This window comes from Larus michahellis, chromosome 2 (genome assembly GCF_964199755.1).
Source record: "Larus michahellis chromosome 2, bLarMic1.1, whole genome shotgun sequence".
NCBI lineage: Eukaryota > Metazoa > Chordata > Aves > Charadriiformes > Laridae > Larus > Larus michahellis.
Genome location: NC_133897.1, coordinates 115269563 through 115295518, shown reverse-complemented (window position 1 = coordinate 115295518; position 25956 = coordinate 115269563). Strand labels below are relative to the sequence as shown.

General features: G+C 46.9%; 1 protein-coding gene across 14 annotated transcripts in view; it reads right to left on the bottom strand.

Annotated features, from left to right (window-relative positions):
* The window catches only part of EPB41L3 (erythrocyte membrane protein band 4.1 like 3), a 149623-nt gene extending 132586 nt beyond the window's left edge, over nt 1–17037 (bottom strand). For 6 of the 14 annotated variants that reach the window (XM_074576729.1, XM_074576751.1, XM_074576722.1 and 3 more), the window contains exon 1: nt 16828–17037. The gene's annotated coding sequence lies outside the window, so the exon portion shown is untranslated. Of the gene's footprint in view, nt 1–16154; nt 16200–16827 lie in introns of those variants that run through there. The other 8 variants (XM_074576727.1, XM_074576749.1, XM_074576717.1 and 5 more) reach the window with 2 other exon arrangements.
* Between the last annotated feature and the right edge of the window lie 8919 nt (nt 17038–25956).

Below are 25956 nucleotides of genomic sequence, written 5' to 3'. Positions count from 1 at the left end.
CCACTAGACCAGGTTGCTCAGAGCCCCATCCAGCCTGGCCTTAAAAACTTCCAGGGATGGGGCTTTCACCACCTCTCTGGGCAACCTGTTCCAGTGTCTCACCACCCTCATGGTGAAGAACTTCTTCTTAACGTCCAGTCTGAATCGTCCCATCTCTAGTTTTAATCCATTCCCTCTAGTCCTACCATTACCCAACATCCTAAAAAGTCCCTCACCGGCTTTCTTGTAGGCCCCCTTAAGATACTGGTAGTCCACTACAAGGTCTCCTCGGAACCTTCTTTTCTCCAGACTGAACAACCCCAACTCTCTCAGTCTGTCCTCATAGGAGAGGTGCTCCAGCCCTCTGATCATCCTCGTGGCCCTTCTCTGGACACGTTTCAGCACGTCTATATCGTTCTTGTAGTAGGGGCTCCAGAATTGGACACAGTACTCCAGGTGGTGTCTCACGAGAGTGGAGTAGAGGGGGAGAATCACCTCCCTCAACCTGCTGGCCACACTTATCCTGATGCAGCCCAGGATACGATTGGCTTTCTGGGCTGCAAGTGCACACTGACGGCTCATGTTGAGCCTCTTGTCTACCAGCACCCCCAAGTCCTTTTCTTCAGGGCTGCTCTCTTCCCCAAGCCTGTAGTGTTGCACCACCACAAACAATCTCACACCTGATCAGGAGGCACTGGCAGCTCCGCCATGGGGCCATGCTGGGGGACGGGGACAACTCCTTGGGGACCCTCCCTCCCCTGCCAGCACCAAACCAACCATCTGCCTTGGCTGTGGACACCACCACCATGACCACCAGCAGCGTTAGACATGGCAAGCATGGGTTCAAAGCCCACCTCTTGCAGACTCAAAGCAAGAACATGAGCAAGATGTCCCATCCCATTAACTGGTGAGTGACAACAGAAACCCCCTGTACTGCCTTTGTGGTCAATTTTAGCCCCAGCTAGAAGTACGGTGTTGGTTACCATGCACACCAGTTTGTGCATGGTACAGTGCTTGAATTGCCAACACTGTATTATTAGGCACTCCAAAAAGAAAAATACTGCCTTGTCTTTTCCATCTAGAGTTTTACGGATAGGTTTTAAAGGCATAGCAGCAGTTCAGATTTGGACCAAATTTCATTTTGTTTAAAGAGAGAAAAGGCTTTTTACAGAATATAAGGGCAACAGAGATATTTCCAAGGTTTTTGTTTTGTTTTTTTGTTTTGTTTTGTTTTTTTTTTTAAATCGCAGTCAAACCATTTCTCAAATTCTAAATCAGTAATAAAATTTGAATAAAAAACAACACAAGATATCTAGTGATCTACTAGATCAGTGTTAGACCCAGAGGCCATTTACATTTGCTTTCATTGTCCACTCTAGGAGAAACATAGAAACTAAATAAAAAGGAAAAATAAATGGGATTTACTAACGTGCTATTTTAAATTAAAAAAAAATTAAACAGATCAAGAAATAGGTTTTGCCTACAGAAGACAGTATTTCATGTCCAGCAGGTCCACTCCAACACTGCTGTCTCTGTGGGGCTGAGACCAAGTTTACACCTATATAGGACTGGAAGATCAGAGGTCGACAGCTACATCAGTGTCTCAAAAGAAAAAAAAAAAATCATAAAACTTACAAGAGTTCTCAAGAAGGCATGCGTACATACACATAAACACCCCCCACAATTGCTGACTGCCTTCCTACACCCAGTGAAACAAGCACAGTCCAAAACCGGGAGGCTCCCATGATGTGCCAGGGCTCAGCAGGGCTGTCCGGTACCCAGGGGGGTTTCACCACCTGCATCCCACTTCCATGGGCGCCCTCTTCAGCCACCACTCCTGACCTTTTCCCCTCCACGTTGCAGACACACGGGTGCCCCAGCACCCTGCCACAACAGCTCCCTGTTTCCACACAGCGAAGGGAACCATCTCACAGCTCCTTCCCGGCACCAGATGGTTCCCATTAACTTTGTCCACGCTCAGCTCGCAAGTGTCAACTGGAAAGCCCAGACCCCAAATATTTTACTGATGAAACAATAACGGGCCCTTTGCCAATGACGTGGGACTGCATCCCAGCCCCTGCTCCGCACCGCTCTGGCAACGGATGGAAAACAAGCCAAGAGCCGTCTTGTGAGTTGGGTCAGGGATGTCCTCCACCTTTGCAAGGGGCAGGTGGCTCTGCAACTCTCCGCACCCGAACCCTCAAGGTAAGTGACCGCCGGGGGGGGGGAGTCACAGCAGAGGTCTGCGACATCCCCACGCAGGCAGGCAGGGAGGGGACGGTGGCTCAGGCACGCAGCCATGCTCACCCCGGGCACAGCGCCCGCCTGCCTCTTCCCTCATCGGTCTCAAAGCGTGGCTGCAAGGTAACAGAGAGCTCAGGCTAAAAGCTTGTTAAAGTGGCCTCAAATCTGCCTTTAACCAGAGGAAAACACACAACTGGACAAAACTCCACTGTACCGATAATTAAATATAGTCCTGAGATCGCCCAGGTTTTCCTCACTGCAGATTTGCTGCCATTCCCTCCTGGCTAAACATTTCCAAGTCCCCACTTCTTCAGTTTGGAGCGTAAAAGCTCAGGGAAGAAGGCAAATCTGTGTTCAGTCTTAAGTATTTCAACTTTCTCAGTCTGATCCAGTTTCAACAAAAAAACCCCAGAAGTTGCTTGGATGATTAACACCACCTTGAACACATGAAAAAAAATTTTTCTTCATGCATCTTGTCTGTTTCACAGGATTATTTATCATCAAGGCACTGAAGACATGAGACAATAACCACCAAATACTTTTTTAGTTTAAATTAGGTCAAAATGTGATATCCTTTTTAATAATACTAATAATAAAATAATAATTAAGTAGCCTTTACCAGAGGATTAAATTTTACAAAAACTGTAATATTAAGAAAACAATAAAAATAAAGGACAGAAGCCCACATGCTTCTCTAGAGAAGCATTACATATTGGGAAACTATTCTGTTGACTGGATATTAATATCCAGTACACATTTCAAAATTCATTACTTCTTAAAAGAGCGCCGCAATTAGCTTTCTAATTCTGATTTCTATAGACTAGCACGCTGGTTTCTAACACGCCACATCAAGTAGTGTGAAAATATATATAGGAACCAACCACAAAATATCGCAGGATCACATTATTGCCATACTGGTTTAATTTCTTTTTAGCCGTGTGCCATTTCACAAAAGGATGATTTTAGCTTCAAGTGCACGTGCAAGACAGACGCGGTGTTTCAAGTTGCCATTCGCATACAGGCTGTATCAAGAAATGTCTCATTCGAGATAATCATCAAGGAAAGTGATGCCTATCGCAATTCCTCCTCTGTGTCCTTTATCCAGGCTGCAAGGACGTTCAAGAAAAGGAACCGGAGTCTCATCTTGCATTTAAACGCTAGATGGAGCCCACTCCCCAAGACTGAGAAATGAAAGCTCTGCTCGCAGCAAATTCTTACCAGCCTATTGCGATATCTGGTCATGCATAAACATGACAGCACTCAAACAGCTGCGGTGACTGTCCTTACCGCAAAAACATACACTGGCCGGCAATTCTATCTCTGCATAAAGAGACAGGCTTTAATGCTGGGCAACTGCAAAAGAATTAATATTCCTCTACAGATACCTTAGCTTGGGTTAAAAGGTCCACAATACTTGTAGAAACTAGGCGCATACGGATTTTTAAAGTAGCATATGACAAACGCAATGCTGGGTTGAGAGAACTATGACCGAGTTTGACATCTCTTTATTTTGACAATGCGCTCTACTGATTCCGACTAGATGAGCACTTTGCACACATAAATTTATATTAAATAGGAAGAATCCTGTTTCAGTTGGTTTGGATAAGTTCTAACAGCAAAGCTTATTTGTGGTGCTTGATCAGACGCCATCACTCTCAAATGAAACATACCACACATTTAACTAGAGGCAAGTGAGCTCTGGCATTAAAAATAGGATGCAACAACACCAAACCTTAGTACAACTATTCTGATGGGGGGGGGGGGGGGGGGGGAAGTGAGCCAGGTTGCCAAGATCCAACTTGAGCTGCCTCACAGTTACTGGATAAATCCATTTATCTCAGGCTCCACCACAAACAACTGCCACTTCTGCAGTATTTTGGCCACACTCTGGACCAGCTTCGCAATGCAGAGGGCAGGCAGAAATCACAGGCAGACAACCCTTGGCCTTTCCTTCGCTGGCCGAAGGACATGCTCGCGGGAACGGCGAAAAGTCGCGCAGACAATAAAGTTGTGCAAAGCCTCGGATGCGATTCCCAGCAACGCAATTCTGCTGACAGCCGAGCTATCGCTGATTGCTTTAACCTTTGCTCAGTCCGGGCCACTGCCTTCACCTAACTCTTTTCCTAACAAACCTATGGTAATAGCTTCGTCAAGGTTAAGATAAGCACGGAGGCAGCTAGCTTTAGCACAGAAGACTACCTTTTGCTCACAAACAGCGACCCATCCTGCTCAAACAACATTAACCACAGTAATCCAGCTTGCCTTAGGATATTTTCTGAATCGCCTGGGAGGAGAGACGAAGGAAACTGTTACACGTTCATCAACTTGGATCCTAACTGCAATTTCCAGAAGGAAAAATACAGCGCCTACGAAGAAAGGTGCAAGTTTTCCCTAGAGGGCCCTACTTACTCCTTATTTCTACAAAAGGCCCACACAGCACATTTTCTTGGTCCTACACCCCTGTGGACGAAAGCCAGTCTTGCAGGGTTTTGTAGATTACTGCTGAGATGCTTTGAAACCAAGCAAAGGTCTCTAAAGGCAAGATCTGCTGCTAGGAGATGGTGGCTGGTACTCACCACCACGCTGAGAAGCGACGGCTCCACTCCACCAAGGAGCACGCACAGGACGATGCTCACGTCTGCCCGGGCTGTTTGTCAGGCTCGCGAGCAAACACGCTGCTGCCATAAAAGCAAGGGGCTTTTTCCAGCTGTAGCACGCATACGGCCAGATCAAACATTAACACTTCTGTTTGTGAATATCCTGGTTTAGTCCTATTACATTATGTATGTTCTCCAATATACCTGAATGGAACACTCTCAGACGGGCGGATTGATTTGTGTCTCGGTTTTGTTTATTTTTTTTATTTAAACAGTGGGTACAGCAAGCACCTAACATTTCTTTTAAAAAGCAAATCGGAAAATAGTTAGCATCTGTTTGGCACTTGACCTAAAACCATCTGGGAGAACACGCCCATTTACTTCCACAGGCTTTTGGTTCAATAAAACAGGGACTTTATTAGCAGGAAGAGTATCTCGCTGAACGCACAGATTAAGTGTCAGCAAAAGGAGGAGACAATTGAAGTACCAGCCACAGTTGCAGGTTTGACAAAATAGTAATGTTTAACTACTTCCTTATCACAATCTTCCTGTACAACTATAATTTAGGAACCTTTGCCACTGTAATTTTCTCTGCTTCATTCTCTTTACAGCTATGCTTTTATGTGTCAGACTAAATACTTGTTCATCAGCACTATTATCCATGCAACAACTGAAAATGAACAGCTACGGGGGGAAAAAAAAAAACAACAGAAAAGAATAAATACAAAGACTTTGCATATGTATAAAAGAAATCAAAATAAAAAGGCAAATCACTCAGTGTAGTAGTCCAGACTGGAGGAAAAACGGACATAAAGTCACAATAGTTACACGAATGTAACTCTGAAGATAGTCACTGTGCACACACATGGAGCAGCGCAGTGACCGTCAAGGTAAAGTTAAGGTTAAAATCTAAAAGCTTTTAGTTTCTTGCAACAATAATCCTGAGGGCCTCACTAGGACCTCACCCACCAACCACATCCCACCACAGCTGGGGCAGGACGGGCAATAATGACAGTTCACTTGCTACGTGGGTGGAAGCGGACAGGATAGCGGTTAAAAAAAAGTGCAAAAATGAGTGAAAAGCTTTGAAATCCCACTTGGAGTTTTCAACTGTTGCTTTCCATATTCACCTGTATCGCCTCCAAACACAAAGAAGGAAAGTCAGTCCATAAATTAAACTAACTTCCTTCTGAGAGGAAAAAGAATCAAGCTAACAAACCCAGAAATACAGCAGAGGAACTGAAATCTGATTAAACACTTAAATTCATTCACTGGTGCATTCATAAGCCCTACACTACTAATAGGGGGGTTTGTACATTTTATGTTTGTTCTCAAGCGTTCGGCCGACTAACTCAATGTTGCAGGCCACCTTCCTGAAAACACAAAGGATTACTTGGGGCGTTGCCTAAGCCATTGGCAGCCCTTTGCTCCTCCAAAGCCTCTGTGGCCATCTCTGACCCATCCACACTCCTCTTCACAGGCTCACCTATTTCAAGCTGCAAGGTTGCCTCAGTGTCTTGAGCACTTCTCTCTTCCCCCCGGCTCTCCAAGAGCTCTGTCTGGCTTCACATCACCACCCATAAGCACCTACCTCGCGTTGGGCAGCTGACTCCCCTTCAGTCCAATCAACCATAGGTTTTAATCTGCCTCCTATTCGCACTCCCACATAGTTTTTGAAGGACTGCGAACAGCCATAGCCCAATCTTTAAAAAAGAAAAAACAACTAAACAAGAAATCCCCCAAAGACTGGAAGCCTTCTACATGAAGAATCTAGTTCTCCTGAAGTCTGCTCCCACGAGGTAAGTGAGGTTTATTAACTGATACAAAAAAAAAGTCAACTGATTATCTCCAGAATTTTGCAAACTAGCAATACAGCTACTGTTGGTGTAAAACAGACAGAGGTTGGAACAATTCCAACCGATAACCATACAGCATACAGTTTCTTCAGAAGCAGCAAGTGGTGGGTTTTAATTGCTTTGCACAATGAAAAAACAAAAGCAACAAATGTTCAGAGAGGGCCCCAGACATCAGCACTCCAGAATGAGCCCAGCCAGATGCTGCATTCCTCCTCCTGTTACAACAGCCACCACCACTCTTGCCATTATCGCAATGCCCTCCGTGACCCTGCCGCTTTACTCATCTTCCAAGCGTAAAGGCCCCCTCTAAATTCAAGTGGTTTTTAATGGACCACGGGACAATTCAGGCTAAGAGGGACCTCAGGAGTTCTGTGGTCCAGGCTCCTGCTCCAAGCAGGGCCAGCTGTGAGATCCAACTGGGTTGCTCAGGGCTTTGTCCAGTCAGGTCTTGAAAAGCCCCAAGGACGGAGACTGCACAGCCTTCCTGGGAAACCTGTGCCGCCCCCGCCTGGCTGTCCGTCCTTGGGGTGAAAAAGCTTCTCCCTGTAACCAGTGTGAACCTCTCTCATCTCAACTGGTGCCCACTGTCTCTTGTCCTTCCACTATGCACTGCTGGGAAGAGCCTGAGGTGACATCAGTTCTACTCTTTTAGTGAAATGCAATCGATCCTTATACTTTTAGCTCTGATATTTATCTGTTTATGCAAAGTACACTTTGCTCTTCGATTTAGATTGCCATTTCAGATTTTAAACTTTACTGACTGCATTTGCCAAAAATTCAAATGTAACCCAATCAGAGCTAAAGTGAAAAGTAAATCTAAGAATAAAACTTGGGTGGAAAAGCGCATCCATGCGATCACGTCAAACTTCTCCTGATGTGCCGTGGTGACGGCAGCACTTCAGGGCCCATAGTACTGCACTTCCTGATATCAAAGCGGCATCTCTTTATAGAGGTGCAACACAACAGCCAATTATACATGTACATTACAAAATAGCCAAAAAAATACATTTAAAAAAAAGCAAAGCCACAAGGAATGCGCTCAGCTAGTTTTCAGGCTCAAAGAGTTTTGGGTAGCGCGTCCATCAGAGTAAATATGCATTACTTCTGTTCCTGGGCACAGGAGCTATTACTCTCTCAGGCTGATCAAGGCTTCTTAGCACATCAAAGCACGGCAATCCGAAGCAGCCAGTCCACTTACAGACCTTACTGCTACTCAGTTATGAAATTACTGTGTACAGGGCTTCTTAACTGCACTCCTAAGCCACGCTGCAGAGGAATAAAAGATATATAACCGGAACTAAGAGAGGAGAAAAATGCAGCAGTGCAACATATGTTCATCCTGCCTGAAAGGTCATATGAAATGTGATTAGTGCCATTATCCTCCAGGACTCTGAATATTGCCTTGAGACAAGGGCTTTCCGGCATAAGCTATGGATCAATAAAAAGGATTAAGCAGCAATACTTCGGAAATGCTCAAAAGTAAAATATCAGGTTTTAGGTCAGATTTCTCCAGAGCTGCGCCTGAGCAGAAACTCTTAAGTTTAAAGACCCATCTTTCGGCCTCAGGCTCTTTGTATCAGTGCAAGATGCAGGTGCCACAGACTGGGCGATGGCAGAGGAAGGAGGAGATGGAGAGAGGGGCTGTCACCCCCCACCCCCCACCGAAGGAGCGAGCACCAGCTAAACCCGGCTGCAATCTGTCGGGGAGCAGCCAGCACCCAGCCCCACGCTCACTCCCACGCCTTCTCCAGGACAGGGACACCGCCGCACCGGGGGACATTCACATCTCCCTGGGACGGGATGGGCAGCCGGCACCGTACCCAAATTGTATTTCCCTTCTCCCTCAAAACATAAGGCTGTGCATAAGCGAGGCTGTCACCACACAGGTGAGAGGTGAAGCAAGTTGTTTTCCTTAATTGAGCCTATTAGTAGTAACGAGTCATTCCTGCTAGGTCTAAATAGCTCAGAGATAAATCCCGAGGCTCCTAAGCCGCCAACCACCTCCAGTCAGTGCTCAGAGGCAGCTTTACTCCTACAGACCGTACTGGGTGAACATTGCCACCTCCAACCGTGCTTCTGGAGCAGATCTCCAGGCTGATATACGTTTGCGGCAAGTGTTTTCCCTGCAGCTGTCCTGTCACCTTTAATTGAAAGTCCAAAGTGCCAGAGCCTCATCCTTGGGAAGCAACAGCAGGTACCCCCCAGACTGGTATTCCACAGGTCAGCCCTCTGCACACGAGCAAAGAATATGACCCTGACTGAGCTTTGTCTCTTTTTAAATAAAAAAAACCAAACCTCTACTAGACCTCACCAGAGACTACTTGGGATGGAAATCCTTTTTTCACAAAAAATTCTGGTACAATATTTAATGCAAACACACCATCGACGCATCATCTCTTAAAGTTCACACCACCGGCAACGCTGGCGCCAGGAACAGTAAGGAAGAACTGCACAGTGCTTTTCTGAAAAGCCATCCAATGAATTAATCATTTTCTGTCTGAACTATTTGCAGAAACAACTGAATAAGCCAGAAAAGAAAAATTAAAATGTTCTAAGCCGTTGCTTCACAGTATGTCTTACAGAAAAGTCATTTAAAAATTATTACAAAAGCAATAACACTCAATCTTATAAAATGGCACTTTTTCAAATTAATCCACTGCATGTTAATTCCTTCACCTTTGCCAAAAATAAAATAGAATAAGAAAAAAAACCAAACCACTCCATAAAAAAAAAAGTTGAAATTCACTAAGCTTTGCCTGTTGCTTCTACACAACCAACATCCCAAAAGCAGATTTAGCTTTCATCAAGCCCAACTTCCCATAAATAACTTTCTTCCTCATTCTCCCAAGCAAGCATAAGGAAGTGAAACGCATTTTGCGGACTCACCAAAATCATCCGTATTCCAGGAGGCAGCCGTTTGTCCAGTTTGTGAAGTCCATGGTTGCAGCGTGGTCACAGCAATCAGCAGGAAAATGAAGGGAAAATGAAGAAAGAAAAAAAGAGCACTTGAGATTCAAGGAACAGCACAACACTACTGTTTTCTGTAAAGTCTGCACTGTAGAATAGGTTCAGATAACTCACTGAATGGACTGAACATATACCCACACCCCTCGCACTTAAAAAAAAAACCAAACCCCAAAACACCCACAATAACAATGTCATATTGATAAACGAATAATAATTACAGTCTAATAATGATTTGTCAAGGCTGGTCTCACCAGAAAGATTTTTGTAAGGAGGAAAAATATTATTAAAAAAAAAATAAATCTTTCACTGTACCTCCCCCCATCAGGCAGTAACAGGCGGACAACGCCACATACAGAAAAGGTGTATTATTTTCTCATACTGCTGACATTTCTAAACCCTTGATGAAGAGATGTAACGTTTGGCAAGGAAGTCAGTCAAAACTGCCACAGGCCACAGCGACTGCAGATTTTCAGGATGGGGGACTGATAATTTATTCTTTGCAATGAAGGGGCCTGCAGCCTACCCCACAGCTAAGTATGTATGCGTGGTTATACATCTACAAAGTGTCAAGAACACCCAAGCTGAAATAACAATTTTTTGGGGATTTGGACATCCAACAGTGTCCGGGTGACCAAACCCAGTATGTGTCACTTCTCTCCTACCAATAAAAAGCCAAAGAACGAATTTTACACCTTTCCCAGGCTCAGCGTTGATTTCTTTTGGCAACTGCTCCAAAACATGTGACCCATTTAGCATGTGGGTTTTTTGCTTTTTTGTTTGGTTGGGGGTTTTCATTATTATTCCTTTGGAGAGGGAATGGTCCGAAGACATCTGTACAAAATGCCAATTGCTATGGGCTACCCTAAACAAATTGCACATGTACACGTAACGGCAGTGAAAGGCGTGCTCTTCTCTTGACTAGAGAAATCAATCGCATTTGCAAGTTAAGGACAGCACAAGGTCCCAAGTGCAGAAACACCAGATGAGGGGAGCACCGAAGTGGAGAGTAGGTGGTGGCGGTGGTGACGGAAACGCTGACATCTTCTCCCAGCAGCTGTATCATCATCAGCTTGACCATTGTTCAAACAGCGCCAAGGCTGACGAGATGCCAAGAAGCCAAAGGTCATTGCAAAGTCTCTTGTGACAGATTGGGACATCTTCCCATTTCATATGTTTCGACCATCCAAATTCTTCACACCAACTGTTCTCAGGAATACTGATATCCTCAAAACTCAGTGATCTTCTGCTGGGTCCCAGCAAAGGGACCTGGGGCCAGAGCAGCATTTTGGCCTCCAGAAATCCTGAGGAAGCAAACCACCCGCAGAGACCCTGGTATGGTTTCTTTTTGATCCCCGCAGAAACCATGCCACGTGAAGGAAAATTTATCTGTTGGTGTCAAAAAGGAAAACATAACTGGCACAGTCAAGTAATTTGCAGCTCCCCTATGGATAATGGCTGATGAGTTACCCCCTCCTCTGCCTCCACGGCCCATTAATAAGACAGCACGAAAGACTGCAGAAGAAGGATGACGATTGCTCATGTATTTACCACTTTGCTGGCGAGCAACTTTTTTTGTTACTGTTTTTGTAGGAGTGCTTTTACAGAAGGAGCCTTTCCAACGCCTTCATGTGAAGAATATCGGAGAGGAAAGGGAAAAGAGAGATTGCAAAGGATTTGCCTTCGTTTCTGATTTCTCTTGTCAGTCTTGTGAACCGCAGGCCTTCCCCAGAGATGTGACCGTGCACCATCACTGTCACTGCGACTGCAGCTACAGATTGCCCTCAAGAAATCACATGCCTTTTCCTTCCGCAAGGGAAGTTGAGATTACTGGGAGGACATTTTTACTGGAGCAGACATGACTCCAAGAGCAACCTGGTCTAGTGGGAGGTGTCCCTGCCCATGGCAGCGGGGTTGGAAGTAGATGATCTTTAAGGCCCCTTCTAACCCAAACCATTCTATGATAAGATACTCCTGAGGACTGAAATGACCATTGAGTGACCTGGATAAACACAGGTCTTGAAATTAAAAGCAAGTGAGATTTTGATGGTGGCACAGAGCAAGATGAACATTAATGAATTTATCAGGAGATGAGAGGTCAACAGGTCACAGGAAAGCAGATGTTGAGTAGGTGGAAACGTGGTGTGCAAAAAGAGGAGGAAGGAACAAAACAAACGAGTGTGGATGACTCAAAACTGGCAGAATCTGAGCAGGAGAGCTGCTGAACTAGTTTGTTTAGGATGGGGAGGGGGTGGGAGAGAGGGATAGTAGTGCAGCATCCCCATGGACAACACCGCATATGCATTTCTGAGTGAGAACGAAAGGTGGTTGTTGAAGTTTGACACGTTGTAAGGGGCAGCTTTCCATTAGCAGCTCAGAAGGGTTGGAGCGGGTGGGGGGGCGAGGAAGTCATGATAATGCCACGATGGGATGGATGAATGGATGGGATGTAAATTGCCTTGAGACCCGCAGCAGCATCCACTGCCTACACTACATGCCAGTTGCTTTGGTCAGGGTGAGGAGAGACACATAAGAGCAAGACCACAGAGACATTCTGCACTCCCCCTGCTCCTCTTCACGTGCTATTTTTGCATGACACTGGTTATGAAACTGAAAACGCTGGTTCAGCTTCAGGCAGCAATTTTAGGGTCAATTGCTTCTTCACCAGACACTGAAATCACAATTTTTCAAGCATCAAATTAACTGTGAATGTTTTAGGGGACAGTGAACTTTAGTTATGCATTATTACTGTGGGTCCCCCTCCTCAAAAGCCTCTCTTGTAATCCCTCTTGATATGCCAGGTGCCTTTTCTTTTTTTTCTGAAATCACACTTTAAGATGAACTCTGCAATTACACTACATGCTTTTTGCTCCATCAACTCATTCCTGACTGTTACGCGCTCTCCAGCGTACAGCTCTCAAGTGGAGGAACACACTTCCAAAACCACGCGAAGCATTTTATCCATTTATCGCAAAAGTACATCAATATATGTTTTCCAGCTGAAAGCTTTTGAAAGTTTCCTCAAAACTTTCATGGTTCAGCTTGGATTCACTCCTAATCCACAGACAGGCTAAAAGACTCATCTGGCACCAGCGCACCACAAAAGAAATAAACAATAAAGCCTTAATGAGGTCGGCTGTCCAACAAGAACCCAAAAAACAGGGCTATGCATCTTTCCCTAATACTGTCAGTACAACACAGAACAGCCACAAGCCTTGATGCTGCAACTGATTTCACTCTGGATCCAGTTGGATCAAACTGGTATTTAAACAACATCCCAGCCAACGCTCCAGCGGGCTAGGAGAGATGGAAACTAATGGAAATTGGAAAGCCATTGCTGGGGATGATGTCAGATTCGGATTTATGACGTCACCTGCCAGTGGAACTTCTAGGACAGAATCAAACCTTTACATTTTACTTTTCTATGCAAACGTTATTACAGTGTGCATGTGAAAAAAAAGCATTCTTTAAAATGGAAAGACCATCCAGCAATGTCCTGCAAATTCTACACATCTTCAGCTAACCTAAATGAGAAGTGCTATTTTGTATCAAAATGGGATGCTCATAAAATGTAATGGAAACAAGATAGTTGACATGAGAAACGATGAAACCAGCAGTGCTATGGAGATTTAGGTCATACATAACGTAAAGTTGAGTTTGGTTTGCCTGGTCTCCACCTCAGGTCTAACAGCCCTACCTTCACAACTTGATATCTGACCATCGAGACAACTGGGAAAGCTTATCACATCATGACCAATGAGCCACACAACTGAAGATTCCCAGGTGCTTCCAGTAAAGCAAAGGCAGCATTAAACATCAGCAGTATCAAAATCTCTCCTCCATTCTCGCAACATAAAACCCAAGCACTATCTGAGTTTCACAGAACACAAGCTGTGGTAAGTCCTCAGAAGGTGAGAAACGTCAGGTCTTAGCAAGGTTTTGTAGGTTCACCCAAGAACATCTCCACGAAAAAGCCATACACCCATATGTAAATAAGCATACACATAAACATAGTATATGTATGTATACATATATAAAATATATATATATAAATTATACATAATTTATATAAAGTGTGCTCATCACCCAGCAGGTGGCACTCGTACCACAAGCTCCCGAGGCCACTGTGGGTGGCTGTGAGCAGGCGCTGCTCTAGAGGAGGCACCATCTTCCTGAAAGGTAAAACCACCATGGGCAGGAAAGTGCCCACCACCCTTTCGCAAGACCTGAAGTGTCAAGTCCAGCATGAGGGACAAAACCCCATTAAGCTTACTGGCCAGGCACCACCTCCATTAATTCCCTCGACAGCTGCAAGACTTTCCTTCACCGCTGCTAATTCTCAAGTGCTCTTGCAGCCTTTCCAGAGGAACAGCATTTTGGGGACTGAAAGGGTTCTCGAATATTTTTGACATAGAAGCATTGCATTACGATGTCAAGAACAATACAAATGAATGTAAAGCTTCCTTCAGACTTCATCACTTCTTTTCTCCATTTAACACACGCAACTAGCTTTCAATTAGTCCCACTAATAATTTGGGCTTTTGAAGATCTCATGAATGAGCAAATCAGAACTGGCAGAGGAAATGCTGTTTTCCTTTGATTAAAATTGAAGACTTGTTTTCACCCATGACTTAAGTGTCACTATCGTATGTACATTCTTAATATACCTCTTCTTCAGCTGAGTGGTGCTTCAACTTCAGCTGAGTGGGTTTGTTTTTAAAAAAATATTTTCCTTTCAAATTCAATATTCCACCCATCTCCCTCCCCTCTTTAAAAAAAAAAAAAAAAAAAAATCAGTTTAGAAGCATCAATCTGAAAATATCAGCTTTGCGTGGAGCAGTGCTGTTCCCCATAAGAGAATGCCTCGTGTCAGATTGAAAGATGCCTTTCCAAGGTCATTTCATGTTCCAATGGGTTTGTTATGAAGTTGTGGAACGGCAGATAAGGTTGCGCGAGATAGTAAAGTGCCTTCCTCAGCTAGTTCTGGGCAGTAATGTGCAACCAATATTTGAGCAAGGGACTTCTATAACATTTACCTCTGAAAGAAACTTCATATGCTGAGACAAATGCTGCTGCAGGAAGGACAGGAGTAGTACTGAGATACTGATAATCTGTTTTCCTGCTGTCTCCCAATTAAAAAAAGAAAAAAGTCAAAGACAAGGCCATTTTCTTGACAAATTGACATTAACTGCACACGTTTATGGCACTTGGCAAAGGCTGGGGGTGTTCTAGGAACATTAGGGGGTATCTCTTCAGGAATTCTTGTTAAAATACCCAACCCTTCATAATAATGAGAATTTGATGTTAAAAACTGTTCAATTCAGAATTAATAGTGATGCCTCCAAGTTACAAGAGCAAGGATACCAGAGCAGATTCCTAGTGGGTATCAGGACTAACAATTTCCAAGGTTAAAAAGGAAAAAAGAAAAAAAAACAAAAGACATAAACCCACAAAGCCTATCTAAGAATGTTTCTTTGAAAGTCTTATAGTCACAGTGTGAGGAATTATGAACCAATATTTTTAGACTGCTTCTAATATAGCCCAAAAATGGAGGAAACCATATAACGGTATCCTCTTAGCAAGCTTTTAATATTGCCTGAACCTATCCCAAACTCTGAAAAAAGGTAAGCGTCTGCCAGCACGCTGAATTGCGTGTCACCATTTCAGCCATCACACCAGGCACTAAATCCTTCCCTGGAAAGAACAGGGGAACAACCATACCAACTCCAGAGAGACAGAGAGCGGTGGGGGCGGGGGGGGGGAGAAATCCTTCTCACTAATGGTTAGCTACATTTTAATGAGGTTTAAATCTTGAGGAAGGATCACCAATTTGGGATCCAAAAATGCAAGCGCTTGGCATCTACACAGCTCTAGGAAAGGGGGGTGGGGTGTCTTTTTAAGTCCCAAACGAGCATTTTTGGGGGTCCAACAGCCCGTCAGGAAAAATTAGAAAAATGGCCACCCAGCGCTGAACTGTGCACCAAAAAATGCAGAGTTTCGGTCCTTCCAGTTCTGCATTGCACCCTGCGCTCCCAGCCCCGGCCCCCCGCATGCCCACACGCTCCCGAGCAGCCCCTCCGCGCTCCCCCCTCCCGAACCCTTTCCATCCCCCCCACCGCTGGCGGGGAGCGCGGTGCAGCCGATGCCCCGGCGCTTCCCGCAACCACTCCCGCCGCTCTATTACTACTACTTTTAATTTTCCTGCCAGTATCACTTTTCTAATGAACTGCTGTTACTACAGCAATGTAAGTGTCGCCGGCTGAGTAGTTTTTGTTGATTTTTTTTTGTTTTTTTTTTTTTTCAACATACGAAAAGGTAGAGAAAGGGGGGGGGGGTACACACCTCATAAATATCCACTATTAAACATTTTTAACGCTAAAGACGCACCGACCCCGCCGCCCGCCCGCAAAACCTTGCGGCTTCATCAGGACTGGCCCCAAGCCCACACTAAACCACCCCAAAAACGGGCTTCAGCCCCCTACACACTCCCCCCATTAGCACCGGCTGAGCTTACCCGCAGATGCTCCCGCGGCCGCGCTCCAGCCTGCGCAGCGCGGCTCCCCCCGCCCCCTCCACCACCCCCCCCCCCCCCCCCTTCCGCAGCCGCCCCCGCCGCGCAAAGCCCCGCGTAACTTTGCGGCCGCCTCTGCGCCCCCCCAAAACCCCTCTGCCGGAGATGCCGCGCTCCTCCGCGGAGGGGAAAGAGAGGGGGAGAGGCGGGAAGGGCGGCTGAGGGACAGGCTCCGGCACAGAGCCGTACCCGCCTGCGGCACTACCGCACCGCACCGCGCCGCGCAGCCCGCTCCGCCGCCGGAGACGGGGCGAGCCCTGCCCGAGGGCACCCCGAAACAACCCGCGGCGGGGAAGGGGCGGGGGGGTTGGGGGGGGGGAGGGCGGACACCCCAAACAGCTAAAAGGAAAAAGCGGAGCCCGGGGAAAGGGAAGAGGCGACCCCGCGCCGCAGACCCTGCGGAGCGGAGCGGTGCGGTGCGCAGCGGGGGCGGCCGGGGCAGCAGCGCACGCCCCTCGGCCCTCCCCGTTGACCTCAAGCCAAGGACAGCTCGGCGGTCCCCCTGCGCATCGCGACCCGGCGGGCCCCGTTGCGCCGAGCCGAGCCGGGCCGGGCGGAGGGGAGAAGCGGCCCGGGGTAAGCGATGGCGGGGGAGCGAGGTACGGCGGCTCCTCACCTGAGCCTGCCCCGGGAGGTGTTTTCCGCCGCTTGTGGGAGGCGCCTCCTCCCGCTCTCCGCCGGGGAAGGCTGGCGCCGACAGCCCCGGCCCGCCGAAGTTACGCGCCGCCGCGGAGCCAGGCTCCCACCTGCAGCGCCCAACGGAGTCCGGCAGCCCGCACGGCACGGCTCGGCCCCGCACGGCTCGGCCCGCCCCCCCCGGATCCCCATTGGCGCCGCCGCCGCCGCCCCGCCTCCGCCCGCCCGGAGCCCCGGCGGGGGCGGCCGGGGAGCGGTGGGAAGCGGGGGGACCGGAGCCCCTCCGCCCGCGGAGCTGGCGGAGGGGAGCAGGCGAGGAGCGGTGCAGGGTATCGGCTTATCCTGCCACCCCCTCTCCGCGGTCCTTTTTTTTTCTTTTTTCCTCTTTCTTAGGGGAAAAAAAAATGGGAAAATTATAAAAGTGGTTCGGTTCCGCGGCGCTACTTTGTGCCATCAGGCGTACGAGGAGCCCGGCGCCGGCGCCGAGAGGGCGCGATGCAGGCTCTGCCGCCCGGTCCGAACGAGCCAAACCCGGCGGTTAATGCCCCGAGGCGGCAGCGGTGGCCCGGGCGCCGTGTCACCGGGCCAGCGCTGCGGGACAGACCCGGGGGAACCACCAACTTCTTCGCAACAGCGGAGGGACGGGGCCGGGTGAGCAGCCCCGGGGCTTCCCGAGTCAGAAAACGCGAGATCCCCATCCTACCGGTCTCCTTCCCTCAATGGCCCATAGCAATTTTCTGCCTTTTTTGTTTTGTTTAAATTATAGGTAGCCCTTGCACGAGAGTGCTCTAGACACAGGGAAGGACAGTGTGTAGGAGGTGTGGGACAGAAATGATAATACAGCTGCACTGGCAGGAGTGTGAAAAGGCAGTTTCCAGATAGTGGGAATCCCCCCTTGGATTTGGGAGCGACCACCCCTGGAGAAGTGAGGTCACAGGTCTGGGAATGAAAGCTTCCCAGGATGGGAAACCCTCAGCCAGATTTGGAGGTGATGGGGATACCCACGCAAAAGCAGGAAATTTCCTGGAGAAAAGCACACCGAGGAAGAGCCAGAACAGCTCAGGCATTGCTTGTCTTGGGCAAAGTGATTGTGAGACGTCCCACCGGGTGATGGGAAGAGTGTTCCCCAGGCCAGCCACTTTGGGTGTCATGCCTAAGTCATTAACGCCAAGCTTATACCTGACCCTAAAGAGGTCTGTAAGTCACCACAAGGCTGACTTATCTCCCCGTGGGAGGCAGCCAGAATCGCCGTAATTAGAAAGTCTGACGGCTATGCTGCACCGGCGCTTAAGGCCTGGCAAATCCCTCTGCCTGGTGGCAGGGAAGGCTGTCTTCCCGGGCGGGCTCCCTCCCAAACGCAGCAGCGCCGGGCTGGGGTGAGAAGGTCTCCGGCGTCCCTTGGCCCTCAGCCAACAGCGCCTGCTGGCACCTCGGCCTGAAGTTTGCCCGCGGTGCAAATTATTGCTGAAATCCACCACTCGTAGTTTTCAGAGTTCAAAGGATACCCGTGGGGGGGATCTCCTCGCGACAGGGGCACGGGGGTGCCAGCCGCCAGTGGCAAAGGTTGAAGTTCCAACGAGGAAAATTTTTTTTTGTTCGGCACGCAAGATAACTTTCTGCGATAAGTTATGCTTAGGTTGGCTCAGCGAGAATATCCTGCTATCGAAGGGAGTTGTGTGGCAAGCAAATTTCCTGGACGTCTGCATTTATTTATTTATTTATTTATTTATTAACTGGGGAGCTATGTACAGTTATTGACTTTTACAGCTTTGCCAATTGATATGCAAGACGTGATGGGCTCAAAGAGCCAGAGGCAAAATTTAGTTAAATGGCCTGACTTGATTTTTCTGCTGTTTGGCAAAGCATTCATAGAAACTAAAGTCCCCAGTCTATGGCAGGGGAGACTGGGAACCGGGAGCTGGGACACAGCCCTGGCTGATGCATCAGCGGGTGTCCACCAGCCGAGAGCTGGCATTGTCACACTGGGGGGACACGGCTCCAGCTGGGGACTGTGAGGCTGGGCTTCCCAGCTGGAGAAGGGCTGTGAGGCAAGGAGTGAAACTGTGAGCGGGAAAGTGGTTTGAATCACGCCATGCAGATTTCCACTGGCTATTGCAGAAAGGAATGATGATGCACCCCATGGTATAATGGGTTTCTTACCCATTCTAAGGTCGAGGGGCCTCTGGGAAGAAACGAAGTGTGTAGAAAAAATGGTATAAAAAAAGTGCTAGGGGTGGGAAGGCTCTCAGGGGAAGCTGGTGCTCTGCCACGGATGGCAGCCGGTACCTGGGGGTTTGGGGGAACTGGCTTCAGGCAATTCGGAAGCAATCGCCCGGCCCGTCTTTATTGGACAAAATGGCCAAAGCATATTTTGTTCCGCTGATGTGGGAAAAGGCCACGCCAGTCCCTGTCGGGGAGGCATTAATTAAAGGAACTAATGGCAACTTCCTAAAATATCCATCAGAGTGATCAGGATGTCTGCTGAGAGAAATCTGACTTGCCGGGCTTCAAGTTGTGCCAAGTCATTGTGTTCATCAGGAAATGAGAGTGTTCTGGGGCAGGTAAAACAGAAATAAATCACGCTGACCCTCCTCCGGTACTCTCTGCTCATATTTCCAAAGCCACGTTTCAGGAGGTGGCTTTCATACATTCGTTACGTATTTACTCAATAGGCTGTAACTGCTCTAGGCATTTTTTTTGCTTTGCTTATATTGTGGTTAATGCTTTCAGCACGTTGTACAGGCATCTCTCCTTACTAAAATTGCCATCCTAAGCACCCCTCTCTGAAATTCCTTGGCGAAGGTTCCCTCACAGAAGCGGCATTAGGAGAATGTTAATCTGATTTATGGTAACAGGTATGACAACCTGTGGTAATAGGTGACATAAAGTTGAAACCTTGCGACAGAGAGGACATACGTCTCTGACCGTGATGCGAACATGGAAGCCCCAGGGGGGCGGCTCAGGAGAGAGCAGAGCCTGTGAGCGCCGGGTGATGAACGAGGGGAAGTATTTACAGGATCACTCTAAAGACCCATTTACACCAGAGAGCATAATTATTCCCACACATATCAGTACTTCCTAGCGTGAGCTGGCCTCATATATCCAAACTTTTATGGGCCCTCCGTATTATTTGTGTGGCAGTCGTGTTTTTTTGTTTTGTTTTGTTTTTTTACTTTAAATGAACCTAATTAATAATGCTTCATCTGCCACTGCTTTTTAGCACGCTGCCGGGAGACCAAGTCGTGGGAGAAGGTTGCCTAGCGGTGGCTGTTCTTCAAGCTCTGAAGGAGCAGTCCAGCCCTTCTTCAGCTCTGTGCTCTGAGGATGAGGCCAGAGGCACAGATTTACAATTAAGTTTGGGTTCACATAAAAGCAGTAATAAATACTGCAGTAATAAATACTACAGTAATATACTGTGCAGTTGGCGCTTTCTCTGAGGAAAGGCCTTTCTGCATGGTCCCTGCCATCCTCTGCCCTCCAAGGGCATCCCGCAGACCTTCCACTGCGGCACGGATCCTCGCTCCCGTGCCGTGCAAATCGGTTCCTGAAAAGTTTTCTGGTCCGACAACTTCCCTGCTTACAGGAAAACCCAAGAGCACTTGTTTAAATGCTCCTTTTCCAGCAAATGAAACTATACACCACAGAAGCAGCTTTGCTCACGCCGGGTCATTTTAAATCGATGGGGTTTGTTAGAAGGACCAGGGCAGGGTTTGTTATAATTTGCCGGTCCCTGAGGATTGCTCTCAAATCAGAGGTCATTATTATCTGAGATTAGAGCTACCCACAGCTTTATTTTTACACTATCAGCACACACGATGTTTGAAAGACAAAAAGACAGAAAGAGGCAGTGTCCCTGCCCCAGCAAATATATGGTTTTGGGACTGAAACAGATTTATTGAAATCAATGTGCACTTTATCATTGATTTCTTTGTGCAGTGAGGCCTCCTTTAAAGCTTGACAGCTTTTACTTGTAAAGCTGAAATGAGGCTAACCTGAAGTATCAACACAGAGTGGTTTGATAGAATAATTCTTTCTCTCTCTCTCCAGACTCCTGAGACACCGCAGAATTACTTTTATTTAAAAATATGTTTATCACATTTACTCCAAGTGCCCAGGCTGCCTAAAACAATACAAAATGCATGAAAATTCAATTTAGCATCGTCAGGGGACTTGACTAGATGATCTAACTGGTCGTTTATAGCTAGCTATGACTGTAATTAGGTGTCCACATCATGCCGTCTAATATTTTAAATTCATCCTGAACCATGTTTTCGTTCAGCGAAAGGAATTTACTTTAGCATCATTCTTTCCCCACGTCACAAGAGCAATTTTTCACTGTTGATAAGAAAATGTCATTTGCAATTTTTTAACAAAAAATGGCAGAGCCATTGCTATGTCACCTGAGTTTTCCTTGCTTATTGATTGTCTCCTTATTTAGTGAATAATTTCAATGAATTTCAGAATAATAACAATCTGTAGTGCGTATCTATCAAATTGTGCAGGAAAGACTTTAAATTAATTACGGTGAATTAGGATCCCGTCATATGAAATGCTGGTTTTGCAGCCTCCATAGCTTGACCCCCGAAAAGAGTAGCAAGAAATACATTATTTGACATTTCAAGTGGACTGACAGCCTTCTACAATGAGGGGACTGGCTTGGTGGATGTGGGGAGAGCAGTGGATGTTGTTTACCTTGGCTTTAGTAAGGTGTTTTGACATTGTTTCCTGTAAGACCCTCATAGGTAAGCTGCTGATGTATGAGTTAGATAAGAGGACAGTGAGGTGGACAGAAAACTCCCTGAATGCCTAGGCCCAGAGGGTTGTGATCAATGGCACAAGGTCCAGCTGGGGGCAAATCACTAGAGGTGTACCCAAGGGCTTGATGTTGGGACCAATACTGTGTGACATCTTCATTAATGATCTGGACGATGGGGCAGAGTGCACCCTCAGCAAGTTTGAAGGTGACACAGAACTGGGAGAAGTGGCTGGTACAACAGAGGATTGTGCTGCCATCCAGAGGCACCTCGACAGGACGGAGATTAGAATCTCGTGAAGTTCGATAAGGAGAAATGCAAAGTCCTCCACCTGGGGAACAACAACCCCAGGCACCAGTACAGGCTGGGGGCTGATCAGCTGGAAAGCAGCTCTGCAGAAGAGGACCTGGAGGTCCTAGTGGGTAACAAGCTGGTGGTCAGCCGGTGCCCTCATAGCAAAGAAAGCCAATGGTATCCCGGGCTGCATTAGGAGGAGTGTTGCCAGCAGGTCGAGGGAGGTGATCCTTCCCCTCTGCTCAGCACTGGTGAGGCCACAGCTGGAGTGCTGGGTCACCTTCTGGGCTCCCAGACATGGACTCACTGGAGAGAGTGCATCAAAGGCCCCTGAAGATCATTAAGGGATGCTGGCTTTTGAGGCATCAGGGGAGGCTGAGAACTGGGACTGTCCAGCCTGGAGAAGAGCAGGCTCAGGGGGATCTTTCCCACGTGTATAAATACCTGAATGAGGATGAGGGAACCAGGCTCTTTTCAGTTGTGCCCAGTGACAGGACCAGAGGCAATGGACACAAATGGAAACACATGAAATTGCACCTGAACACAACCCTCCCCACACTTTTTACAGTGATGGTGATTGAACAATGGCACAGGTTGCCCAGAGAGGTTTTGGAGTCTCCCTCCTTGGAGATATTGAAAAGCCATCTGAACATGATCCTGGGCAAGTGGCTCCGGGTGGCCCTGCTTGAGCAGGAGAGTTGGGCCAGGTGACCTCCAGAGGTCCCTTCTAACCTCAGCCACCCTGTGATTCTGTGACTAATTCAGTTGCCCCACAGAGCGGCACTCTTCCTACTTCTCAATAAGAAAACAGCAAAATACTCCACTGAAATTCCATTTTCTGACTTCGATGGAAGAAAATATGTTACACATCATCAACAACATACCAGTGTATTAAAACCATATTATGCTTGTAGAAGAAAGAATATTTTTTCATCCATTGCCATCCAATTTATGATTGCATTAATCTGAAAAATTAAATAAATCCACACGGATCTCCCAATTAGTGATGCAAAGTAGGTATATTCTTCAGTTTGAAATAAAAGTATTTCTGTTCGAAGTTTGGGATGGAATGTGTATGCTCCCATGTTTCAAATTAGAACAAATTAGACAATTTCCAATCAGAAAGCTATGTCAAGATGAAGGAGATGGCAGTATTGTGGGTCGGCCATTCTGGCCTATAATGGCTCATCAGTCCAGGCCAAAAGCGCAGTAAAACCAGAGAAACATCTGTCCTTGATCTGGTTGACCTGAATATGCAAGAGGCATGTTGTGTTGTGTGACAGGAGTGGTGGCTGCCTGCAAGTGTGAAGTCTGGACAATCACAGACCACACTGAAGTGGAAGGGCATGCTGATCGTCTTTCTTTCAACCGAAATGAAAGAGAAATTAAAGCCTCATTTGTTTAGTGGTAATTGAAACAAGACGAGCCACCGCCCAAGGTGCAACACAATATAGGAAGGCTGGATTGGAAGCTCGGCCATGTGGCTAGAGGGCTTTCACTGGAAACTGGTTGCAAAAACAGGAAACGGGGCATTGATTTGATTGAAGCTCTGCATTAGCTTGTGGGTGGAAAGAAGCACAAAGCGAGCAAGCAGCCGGACAGGCAGTGCGTGTGTGTGGCCCCAGAAAGGTAGCCAAGAATAAATGACTTTTTTTTTCTTTCCGGCTCTGAAAAACCCAGAAAAACATCTCACAAACAAGAAGGCTGCTTCTAACTGTACAGTCCTCCTGTGTTTCGGCAGAAAAGAAATATAGTATCTTAACAGAGAGTGCTTACCTGACCCGTAAAAACGATTTCAATTTGCAGCGACCCTAGAACTCTGCGAACTTTGGCTTCCTGTAGGGAGCAGCCTTATCTAACTGCAACATCATGTAACCTACAGCGCTTAAATCAGTCTCCCATAAAGCCAGCTAGAGTCCCATCCCACTATCAATTAGGGCTCTTCTTGAAAAACAGCCTGAAAAAGATGTGTATTGCAACCTTGGAGCTACACAGCTTCTCCCACAAAGTTATGAAACCTTTCTTCCTTTAGGCATAAACAGTAAAGCAACATCTAATTTGTATGAATAACTCTTTCAGCTGCTTAAATACTTCCAGCCTGATGAATTTTTTAAGCTGTTCTGATTTCTCTGAACATATTTATCTTCCACACCTGTTATTTTAGTGCAAACACTGGATCATGCCATGCTACTAGTGTTTCACATTTCCTTCTATGCTTTTTGAAGATGTGTGTTTTGGCAGCTTTTTTGAAATGGTAAAATATTAGTTTACTGTCCTTTAGGTGGTTCTCTGGGTAAGGTTTTGCGTCTGGACTGTCTGTGGCATGAAAAAAACCCCAACATTTGATGCCAAAAATCCCTCTTACCTGACTTTAGCTGTTCTTATTGAACTGAGAGTTTGCAGAAATGAGTAATCATGCATGGACTACTGCTTTTTTCTTGCCAACTCCTCATCTTTAAGTGCGGTGCCATTTGTGTACGGAGCTACCCAGATGTGTGTCGCAGCTTGATTTCCTGGGGCTGTCTGTGGAAACGCTTCAAGAGAAGCAACGCTCTCTACCCCAGTGACATGATAAATCCCTTCAGGATGATATACGGTATCAAAGCAGCAAAGTTTTATTACATTTGCCTTAAATATGTCCCTTTTCAGTTTGTTGAAAAGCCATCCTCCCTTATGAACGTGTTCATGAAGCCCGTAGAAAATGCTTTTTGTCATGTCTGACTGAACCTTTTTTAATTTGACGGTGGAAATTGTGAATCTGTAGTCTGAGCTGGTTGTTTGTAATCTGGGCTTTTTCACTGATACCACAAAAATAGCTCCAATTTGAAGGTGAAAATTCTAGCCCGCATTTCTGTGCCAACGCTCACAGAAGAAGTCTAGCAACGCAGGGGGACAGAAATGTATGCCTTAATCCTCTCAGCAAACAGGTGCCTCATAGTTAAAGACAGATGAATGTTTATTTGGAGTATTTATTTGGCATATCCCCTGTCAGCCCCTGCCTCTCACTACCCCATTGCAATGCTAAGGACTCAGATACCCGAAGCACGGCATGGCAGCTCCCCCGTTTTTGCCTTCTCCCGCACACGGTTTGTGGAAGCGGAGGGAAGCTTGTGGTAAGAGCTGAGGTGGGAAGTGTGCGTAGCCCTGGGAGGTGGGAGGAAAGCCTTGATATGTAGGGAGAGGGGAGGAGGGAAGGATTCAGATCCCCCTGAGTTTGGGATGAGCTGACAGATCGGAATCTTATAAATGTGAATTGCAGATTCCCTAGCTTTTGACTTCTGTCTTGGTTTTCTTTCCTTCCTTTTTTCCTTGTGTGTTTTTTTTTTTTTTTTTTTTTTTAAAACAATGTGAAATAGTGAGGGCTTATAATTGCACTTTGCTATAGTAACTGTACCTGTGTTTTAGCCCTGGTGCAGCAGTGGGAGCTCAAAACACAGTGCAGGACCTCCAGCGGTCCTCGCCCCGGGGGTGGATATCCCATGAAAGAGTTGGGCTGCGGGGGCAGTGCCTGCTTTTAGCCCTGCTTTGTGAAGGACGCGCTCCGAATTGTGAGAGTTTGGGCACACCGCTGCTGGAAATGTCCGCTGTCAAGGTTATTTTGGGGACTCCTTTGTCCCAGTTTGGCTGGATGGGCTGGGAGTCAGAGCTGGTGCTAAGGCAGGCACTGTGATTTACGGGGCTTGCGCTGCATCTGCTGACACAGGTGGGCTAAGGATGGACAGGGAGGGCCAGGTCCAGCTGTAGGTGAGGCTGGTTTTATTTCCACATGAGCTGCCACAAACCTAAGAAATTCAGCAGAGCATGCTATTTTACTATTTTCTTTAAAGCTTAGGCTTTTATAGTGGGGAAAATAAAGATGACAAGTGAGCTGAAAACATTCTGAGGATCAGAAAATTTGTAAAAGTGCCTCCTGGCAGCCATTATATTTTGACTATGGCATTTCTCTATGGCATTTACTGTTACCGCTACAGTTACTACTGCAACCCGTTAGGTTGCCATATGTGATTTTACAGCACGGATCATGGATCAGTTACAAAAGGACCATTGCACATACTGATGAT